At 53.2% G+C, this 8,252-nt stretch overlaps 1 long non-coding RNA gene across 1 annotated transcript; it reads right to left on the bottom strand.

The window, feature by feature from the left end:
* Positions 1-212: 212 nt before the first annotated feature.
* LOC140619150 (uncharacterized) lies at positions 213-3,950 on the bottom strand. Its single transcript, XR_012019083.1, has 3 exons — positions 3,483-3,950; positions 2,102-2,326; positions 213-2,001 (listed from the first exon to the last, which is right to left on the bottom strand). It is a non-coding gene; the product is annotated as an uncharacterized lncRNA (long non-coding RNA).
* Between the last annotated feature and the right edge of the window lie 4,302 nt (positions 3,951-8,252).

Raw genomic sequence — 8,252 nt, 5'->3', positions numbered from 1 at the left:
AAAAATAAATTTATAAAAAGAAAAGAAAAGAAAAGGAAAGGAAAGGAAAGGAAGAAAAGAAAAGAAGAAAAGAAAAGAAAAGAAAAGAAAAGAAAAGAAAGAAAAAAGAAAGAAAAGAAAAGAAAAGAAAAGAAAAGAAAAGAAAAGAAAAGAAAAGAAAAGAAAAGAAAAGAAAGAAAAAAGAAAAGAAAGAAAAGAAAAAGTGGCTCGGGTCAGGTTCTGCGGGAGACAGGTGATGGGCAGAGATTCGTTCTCACGGGTCCCCGGGGAGAGTGTGCGGGTCAGCAGCCTGCAGGGGGAAGAAGCGTCCCTCTGGGGGCCCCCAGAGTTGCTGTTCCCCCTGGAGGCAAGGGCGTGGGCCTTTCTGCCTCTGCTGGGGACAGTGTCCAGGGGTAGCTGGCCTCTGGGGGTCAGCGACGTGTGGGGGGACTTTCTTCAGCTGAAGGCAATTGCAGGGAGCAGCTCCCCTGACGCTGTCGGCCAGCAGCCCCGGAGGGGCCCCAGGGCAGCACAGCACCATGCAGGGGGACTGTGTTCATCTGTGACCCTGAGAGAGGCACAGAGCCTGGCCTGCCTCCTGGGCCTGCCCTGGGAGCTGGCCCGCCTCACAGGACACCAGGGCACACTCCATGCTCTGCCTGGAGAGCTCAGAGCTGAACACCCAGGAGAGGAGAGGGGCTCTGGCCGCTTCGGAGGACCCACCTTGCCTCCCACCCTGCAGGAGGCCCTGTGAAAACTGGGGACTCTCTTCCTGGGTCCCAGATGGGAACCCAGCTTTGTCTTGGTGCCTCTGCCCTCCTTGGAGTCAATCTGCCACAGAATCAATAAGGAGGGACCAGGAGGGACGGTTGTCCCAGGTGTCCACCAGCTTGGAGAGACACAACGAGAAACATGGGAAACAAATGAAGAAACACAACCGTGTGTAGACAGACAAGCCTAAAATGGATAGTTGTGGGGGAGACTGTGGAGGAGGGAACGCAGGGATCCCCTCCCCCTGCGGGAGGCGCAGCCAGCACAGGGCAGCCTTCTCTGCGTCTCCGTGGCCAGGAAAGCTTCCTTCCCGTGTGAAGTGTGCCTGCAGTTAGTTGATTATGGCCCAGAGAGGGTTTGAATGAATCGTAGAGAAACACAGGAACATAGGAACACGGACCAGCCTCAGGGTTTCGGTGACCCACGGTTCCTTAAGGCGGCTGCACTGTAATGTACTCTGCTTCCCTCTCCAAATGCTCAGAAAAACGAGTTTCATCTTCATACTTAACCCTTTTACATTATTAAAGTAATATTTTAAACCTATAATAGTAACTCCTCATGGTTGTGCATCACTTGGAGTTTTTAACAGCTGTGTTTTTAGTGGATAAGCGAAGTGTGGAAATTGTGTGCAGTGTAGACACAAGAAGTAAGAAGAGAACATACTGTCCTATTGCCATCCACATGTGTGAAGCCTGTTTGTGGGGGGCAGCTGCTGACAGTGGCCCCCTTTGCTGAGGGCTGGGTTTGGGGCTGGGAAATTGGATGAGGCGGTTTTCACCACGTGTCCTTTGATCCTTTCTGAAGGATGAATGATATGAAGGCATTACTATTCAAAAAACATGTTTTAAGGCGGCTTCAGAGTATTTTCCTGTGTCTTCAGGAGTGACGAAAAGAGGCCACTGCCACCCTCGTTTTACAAAGGCAAACAACAGGTGGGACTTGGCCATGGGCTCCTCTCTGCTGGGTCGGGGCTCCCCCTACAATGCTTTTTGCCTCTGATTTCATCTACATCTGAAGACCTATCTGTCTTGGGAGCCACTCAAACTTCTCAGAGGCAAGCCCAGCTTCACGAGGTGAACTGCTGCAACTTTTATACAATTTTTATGGCATCAAAAGTCTGTTTCCTCAGAGAAAGTCAAAGCAATGTCTGATTCATAAGCAAAGAACAATTTCCTTGAAGTCAATTTGCTTTCTTCGCAGGAGCCTGCTGAATGATGACATTCACTGGGACCACAAAATGCAGAGCCACGTCTCAGGTGGAAGGGTTGGAAGAAATTCAGTGTGAAAGTCTGGTCTCCCTGTACCGCCCCCCCACCCCAGGACAGGTATGAAAAGACCCTTCTGCACACACCTGAATCCACCCCCCTTTCCAGACAGGGCACTTGTGGAAGATTCTATCTTTTCTCATTTCCAGAAACTGGGTCTCCTCCGACCCTGGCTATCCAGATGCGTGCACAGTAGATGCAGCAGGTGGGGGCTGGTGGGGCTGGGCAGTCAGCAAGGAAACTCTTCTCAGTGGAATTCAACTCAAAATGGGCCTCACTGTGAGAAAGTCACTGCTACTTCAATGACACATCTGTGAAATGGAAACAATTCCTTCTTAGGCTCGTTGGAACCGTTAAAATGGTGAAGTGACTGGCACAGTGCCTGGAGGAAAGTGTGTTTCACACAGATGCTGCTTCAGGGGACAAGGGCCAGAATTGGGGGTACACGTGTCTCCACCCTCATTTCTGAGATGACTCCCCAGCAGGACAATTGCCAGGAACACCCTGGTCATGCAGCGCCCCTGCTTGAAGGCCTGAGGTGGCCGTGGGCAAGGCTCCACACCAATCAGGGCTGGGGACATGGGAGAGGTGTGGAGAAGCAGGTTTTCTAGCGCCTTCCAGAAGAATTTCTGAGTGTGGGGACTGGGAAAGGGTCACAAGGAGGGTAGAAGCTGGGATTCTGAGGAGGACAAGATTCTAAGGTCACACAGGAGATTATGAGCACCAAACCCTCGTTACATCGGACCAGCTGGCACGCACTGCTCAGGGCCTCCTCACCATCACCTGACAGGCAGATGCTCTTTGCAGTTCTATTTATAGATGGCAGGGTGAGTCAGGCTAGCCAGGGGTCCCCAGGGCCCCGAGGATCCAGTGGGTGTGCTGGACCAGCGGCACTAGCATCAAGGCCAGAGGTGCTGAGACCCCAAGTGGAATCAGGGCCCCGACACAAGTTGGACGCCAGAGGCCAGACCACTGCCTCCTGAAGAGTTAAGGAGACTGTTCTCCTCTTCATCACTTTGGCCAGGAGGGCTGTGTGTGTGTGTGTGTGTGTGTGTGTGTGCATTTGTGAGTCTGGGCAGGACTGTGGGCATGTAGGTAAGGGGGGTGTGAGTATGTGCGTGTGTGCATGTGTATGAATGGGAGAGACATATGTGAGTGTAGATTTGTGTATATGTGTATGACTGTGAGTACATGCGAGGTGTGAGTTTGTGTGTGATTGAACATGTGTGTGTGAGTTTGAGGGTGGGAGGCAGTGTGAGCATGGCTAAGGTGAGCGTGAGTGTGTGCATGCACCCTGGACACATGGCTGGGATGCAAACACGTCCCTCTGGAATGCACCCCTGTCTGCAGAGCAGGCGCACTGAGTCAGGCGGGCTGCGAGCCACATGACAGCCTCTGGAAGCTCGTGGGCTATGGTTGCCCCTTCACGTGGCTCCAGACCCCCGGGCACAAGGACGCTCCACGCACCTACCGGTCACCAGTGTGGCTCTTCCACGGGGGGGCGGGGGGGGGTCCTGGCCCAAAGTGCGTCTGTTCTCTGCATATCTGAGCCTGCAAGGGAGACCCAGGTGCATAGAGTCACATCTCCATGTTTTTGTTCCTAAAATGCAGGTGGTGAGGATCGGATTAGAGACAGAGAGAGAGGAGGGGATGTGCGTTCTCGGGACAGGGAGTATGATTCAGCCAAACACGTCGCATGCTTCGACTTCTCTTGTTTGCCTGTGAAACTGATGTGCTTCATGCACTCTGCAGACATCGCGGCGTCCATCCGCCGTGCCAGGGCCTGTGCGAGCTGCTGGGGCAGAGCCATGCGCCTTCACACACCAGCGCTGGCTGCGAGCTGTCAGGACAGGCACACACGGAACATGTCATTAACCACTGGCATGTGCACTGGGTCGGTGATCGGGGCTCAGACGTTGTCCTGCACGGGGTGGGGTGTAGCCCTTCCATACGCACTTCTTAGGAGTGAGAGTCACCTCTCTGCGCCCAGGGTGTGAGACACCATGCCTTAGAGAGGCCACGGCCACAGGGAAGCATCCCCCATCCACCTTCCCCTCCCGCACCTTCTCCTCCCCTCCCATCACCACCTCCTCCACCTTCATCTCCCAGTCTCCTTCCCATCTTCCCCTCCCCCGACTTCCCCTCCCCAACCTCCTCTTCCCCCACCATTCCTGCCCTCCCCCTCCCCTCCTTGCAGTGAGTGGGCCACAGCGAGCCTCAGCCCAGGATGGGACACACAGGCCTGAAACAGCCCAGGCCCTTGGTCTCCCATCTTATAACTCCAGTTGGCAGGCAGCGACCTTCCACTCAGTTAAAACACCTGGGATCTGATGATCTGGCCTCACCACATCCCTCCCCTCCCCCCACACTCCCCCACCCTTCCCACAAGGGCAAGCTAATCACAGCAGGCTCCCACAATGAGCAGAGCACGGGTCCAAGATCATAGGCGTGCCCGTCTCTGAAGTGGGTACGGTGATTACCGCCAGCTTCTTCTACAGTGACAGGGGCACGGAGGGGTCACGTAGCCTGTCTGTGATTATACAGTAGGATTCATGGGGTTTAAAACCACAACATTCTGGAATCGGAACTCTTGCTCGTGTCTGTTCTACTGTGTCACCTTCCAAAGCTTCTCAGATCTCAACACAGTTTCCTCCTCCTGTTCAGACTTGAAAGCCGGTGTACCTCGGGATCGTGCTGTGAGGACGCCGGGCTAACCCCTGTGTTTGCACTACTACTCACTCCAACGATTTTTATGAAGTGCCAGCTATGCCATAGGCGGGGTTCTGGATGCTGAGAACACAGCAATTTTCCTGCCTTCAGTACAATTTAGGGGAGATGAGAACAGAGACGCCAAAGAACAGCTACCATCAGACAGACACAGAGGATGCCCCTCCCTGGGCTCTCACTCACCCTCAGGAAGCAGGTGGCATTGTACTCAGTTCACAGATGCAGACACGGAGGCCAGGAGATATTACTAAGTGCATCTGAAGTCACATGGGCAACACCTTTGAACTGGACTTCATTTTGGGTTAAATCCAGATCTGACTCTGAAGCCAAAGTTCTTAACCAGGCTGCACCAGGGCCACTGTCAAAGGAAATAGACTTTCATTTGTAGTCTATTTCCCCCTGTCCCTCTTTTCCCCCCATCTTCCCATGAGACATGGTCAAGGGTGACAGAACGGGGTCTGAGGGCTGGGGTGGGGGTAGAACCCTGGGGTCACTTCTTGAGGCCACCCGGCCATGCTCCTGCCCGTCCTGTCCCAGGAGGCCAGTCCTTCCCCCGCTTCAGTCCCATTCTGAACGAGATGGTCACGCAGAAGTAAGTCACCGAGTCAGTAAAATGTCCTCTCTGACACCAACACTGCTTTGGTGTGTTTTTTCCCTCCTCTTGTACTAACAAACGTGTTCATGTAAAGACAAAAAAGAAAACCAAGCGATCTGTCACAGTCACACCTTCTCTCCTGGCCTCCATAATGAATGGTAGTGCTTAGAGTTAATCAATCACTCCCGTAACTGTCCTTGGGATGCCTCGCTTGCAAAGGGCCCCAAGCCCAGGCCCTGGAGTTTGCTGCTCTCACAGACTGCCCGTGCACTCGTGTAAACCCCGTGTTCCTGGTGCTCGCCAAGCACCTGCAGCAGGCGCCCAGCCGGCTGGTCCTGGTGATCCTGTGGTCCTCCCACACCCTGGGGGATGTGCCGTCTCATTGGGCTGTGGGCAGGAGGGGTCTGCAGGCTGAGAGGACACTGCTTGTGGGGAGCAGGGCTGTGATGTGAACCTAAACCTGTGTCTTGGGGCCTCCCCATGAATCTTCTGCATCCTAGCTGATGTGACTATCTGGTCCTTAAAGATTCCATCCATATCCTCACCCAATGTTTGCAAGGTTGTTCTCCAAATCCTCAGATCTGAATTCCTGCCATTGGCCTTGTCCTTACCAATGGGACTGAGACAACCCATCCTACCACACGTTCAAATCAGACTCTGTGAGCCCAGAGGCCTCCTCAAGGTCTCTCGAGTCATCTTTCTGCAGAGCCTTACACGTCCCCCACACAGGAGGCAGCAAGACAGTAGTCAGCACACAAAGAAATTTGGCCTATAAACCAGATTCATTTATTGTGCTGTTCCTGCCGGAGACGAGATGCTGCACGGCCCCATGTGATGGAAACCAGGCCGTGTTTTGAAGGAAATCGATGAGATGATCTGTGTGTCACACAATCCCTCCTTGTCCTCACAGCACAGAGGCCAGAGTGGGTCGAAGGGGACTCAGAAACTGTCTCTGTGTACCTCGTTCAACCAGGTTAAAGACTTCCCTTGTATCCGCCATCGATTTGTTCTGGAAGCCAATGCAAAGGAACCCAAATGAATTGTCAACACATCCCCAACTGATGTGGTTTTAACTCTTAGACAGATAGGATCACAGTGAATTTCAATGAGCTTGACTTTGCCTGGATGGCTGGTGTGTGGAATTGGCCGGCTCCAGGCTGAGAGAAATTCTGTGTGCTCATGGTCATGGGGGTGTGAGCCTGTCATTCCAGTATATGCATCGGCAGCTGGTGGGGCCTCTGGATCTCCTGGAGCCTGTGCCTCTTAGATCTCGCCCTCTACTGCATCCAAAACTCAGCCAGACAACGTCACCTTGCTCTCAGGTGACACTTCCATGCATAGGGACCCATGCTTGTCTTCATGAGATCAGCTGCGGGAACATCGTACAAGGAACTGAAATGATACATAAGCAATGGGACTTCTTCAGATTTGACTTTTCAGTTCAAGGTTCTGCATGCATCTGGGATCCCAGGGACAGGACCTGAGAATTGGAGGCACATCCTGTGGCATCACAGTGTCTGCTGTGGGTGGTCATAGGGAGCCAGGCTGTGAGGATGGTGTGGACTGTGGGTGATGAAGGCCTTGTATATTGGCCCAATGAGTTTGAGTGTCATTTGCTGGGTGATGGGAGCCCCTGATGGTTATTGAGAGAGACTATCCTTGCACAAGCACTCTGGTGGGTGGAACACAGGACTGGGATGCTCTGGCATGGACAGGGTGTCTATGAACTTGGTCCTGTGTGGCTCCCAGTGGTCACACCGCCTACATTTGGGAGCGTTTCCACAGCCACAGAACCAAAGACCCACGCACTTGGAAGAAGCCTCAGATCAGGTGCTCCATCCCATCCCTGTGTCTGACAGCGTCCAGAGTGAGGGTCACTCATCTGCAGTGAGCCAGAGCCCACAGCCCCGGCCACCCTGCATGCTGGAAGGTTCTCTCCCCTGTTGCCTCAGACCCTGGGTCCCTACCGTGTGCACAGAATGGTCCCACAGAACAAGTCCCATAGCTATAAATGAGACGTCCGTAGCTGTCACTCAGGAAGGCAGCTTCTGGTTCCTGCAGCAGTTAATCTTATGTGTCACCTTGACTGGGCATGGGGTGCTCAGACGATTGGTTGGCTGTGACCCTGTGTGCGTCCAGGAGGGTGTTTTTGGGTGGGATAAACATGTGATTTGGCAGATGGAGTGAAGGCCTGGCTACTCCTGCCCGCCTGCTGGGACACAGGTCTCCCACCCTTGGACCCCACTGAATCTACTTTTCTTGGGTCAGGGCTGCTGACCTTCAGACCAGAACTGGCAGCGAGTGGCAGTTTTCCTGGCTGTCCAGCTTCCTGGCTGTGCACGTGGGATGTCCTCACTGCCATAAACCCACGAAATAATCCCTTATGAGAAATTTCTTTTTTATATCATAAATATAAACATCAATATCTCTATCCTACAGATTCCATTTCGCTGAAGAACCCCGACTAGCAGGGTTTCTCTTCCCATCCTGGTTGGTTTCCTGCATGTTTGCCAACGGCCTTCACAGAGTATGCGTCAGGCAGGCCAGACGGTGCTCCAGGCCCCCTGATCCCTGCAGAGCAGACGCGCCCTCCCCTCTCAAATTGAGCTGAGTCTCTCTAATGCGGTCACAGTGGGATCGACCTCCGATCCCATTTTCTCCGCGGAGCCTCAGAGAGAGGCAGGATTTGGCTCAAGGTCATACAACAAAGTCAATGACAGTCTGAATGTCTGCTATGAGTGAAGCAGGATTTCAAGTCTGTGTTCTAGTGGAGTCTACACTATAATGAGCTCTAACCATCAAACCTTAGATGCTAGGTCCTCTGACTGAGTCGTCCTACCTGTCCTGGAGGAGCCCTGCAGGTGGGCGGTGGTCTTCTTCCCACCCGCTTGCTTTCCTGCAGCCCACCCAGGATT

This window comes from Canis lupus, chromosome 2 (assembly GCF_048164855.1).
Source record: "Canis lupus baileyi chromosome 2, mCanLup2.hap1, whole genome shotgun sequence".
NCBI lineage: Eukaryota > Metazoa > Chordata > Mammalia > Carnivora > Canidae > Canis > Canis lupus.
Note: the sequence above shows the minus strand (reverse complement) of the source record. Positions and strands in the feature narration are given on the sequence as shown.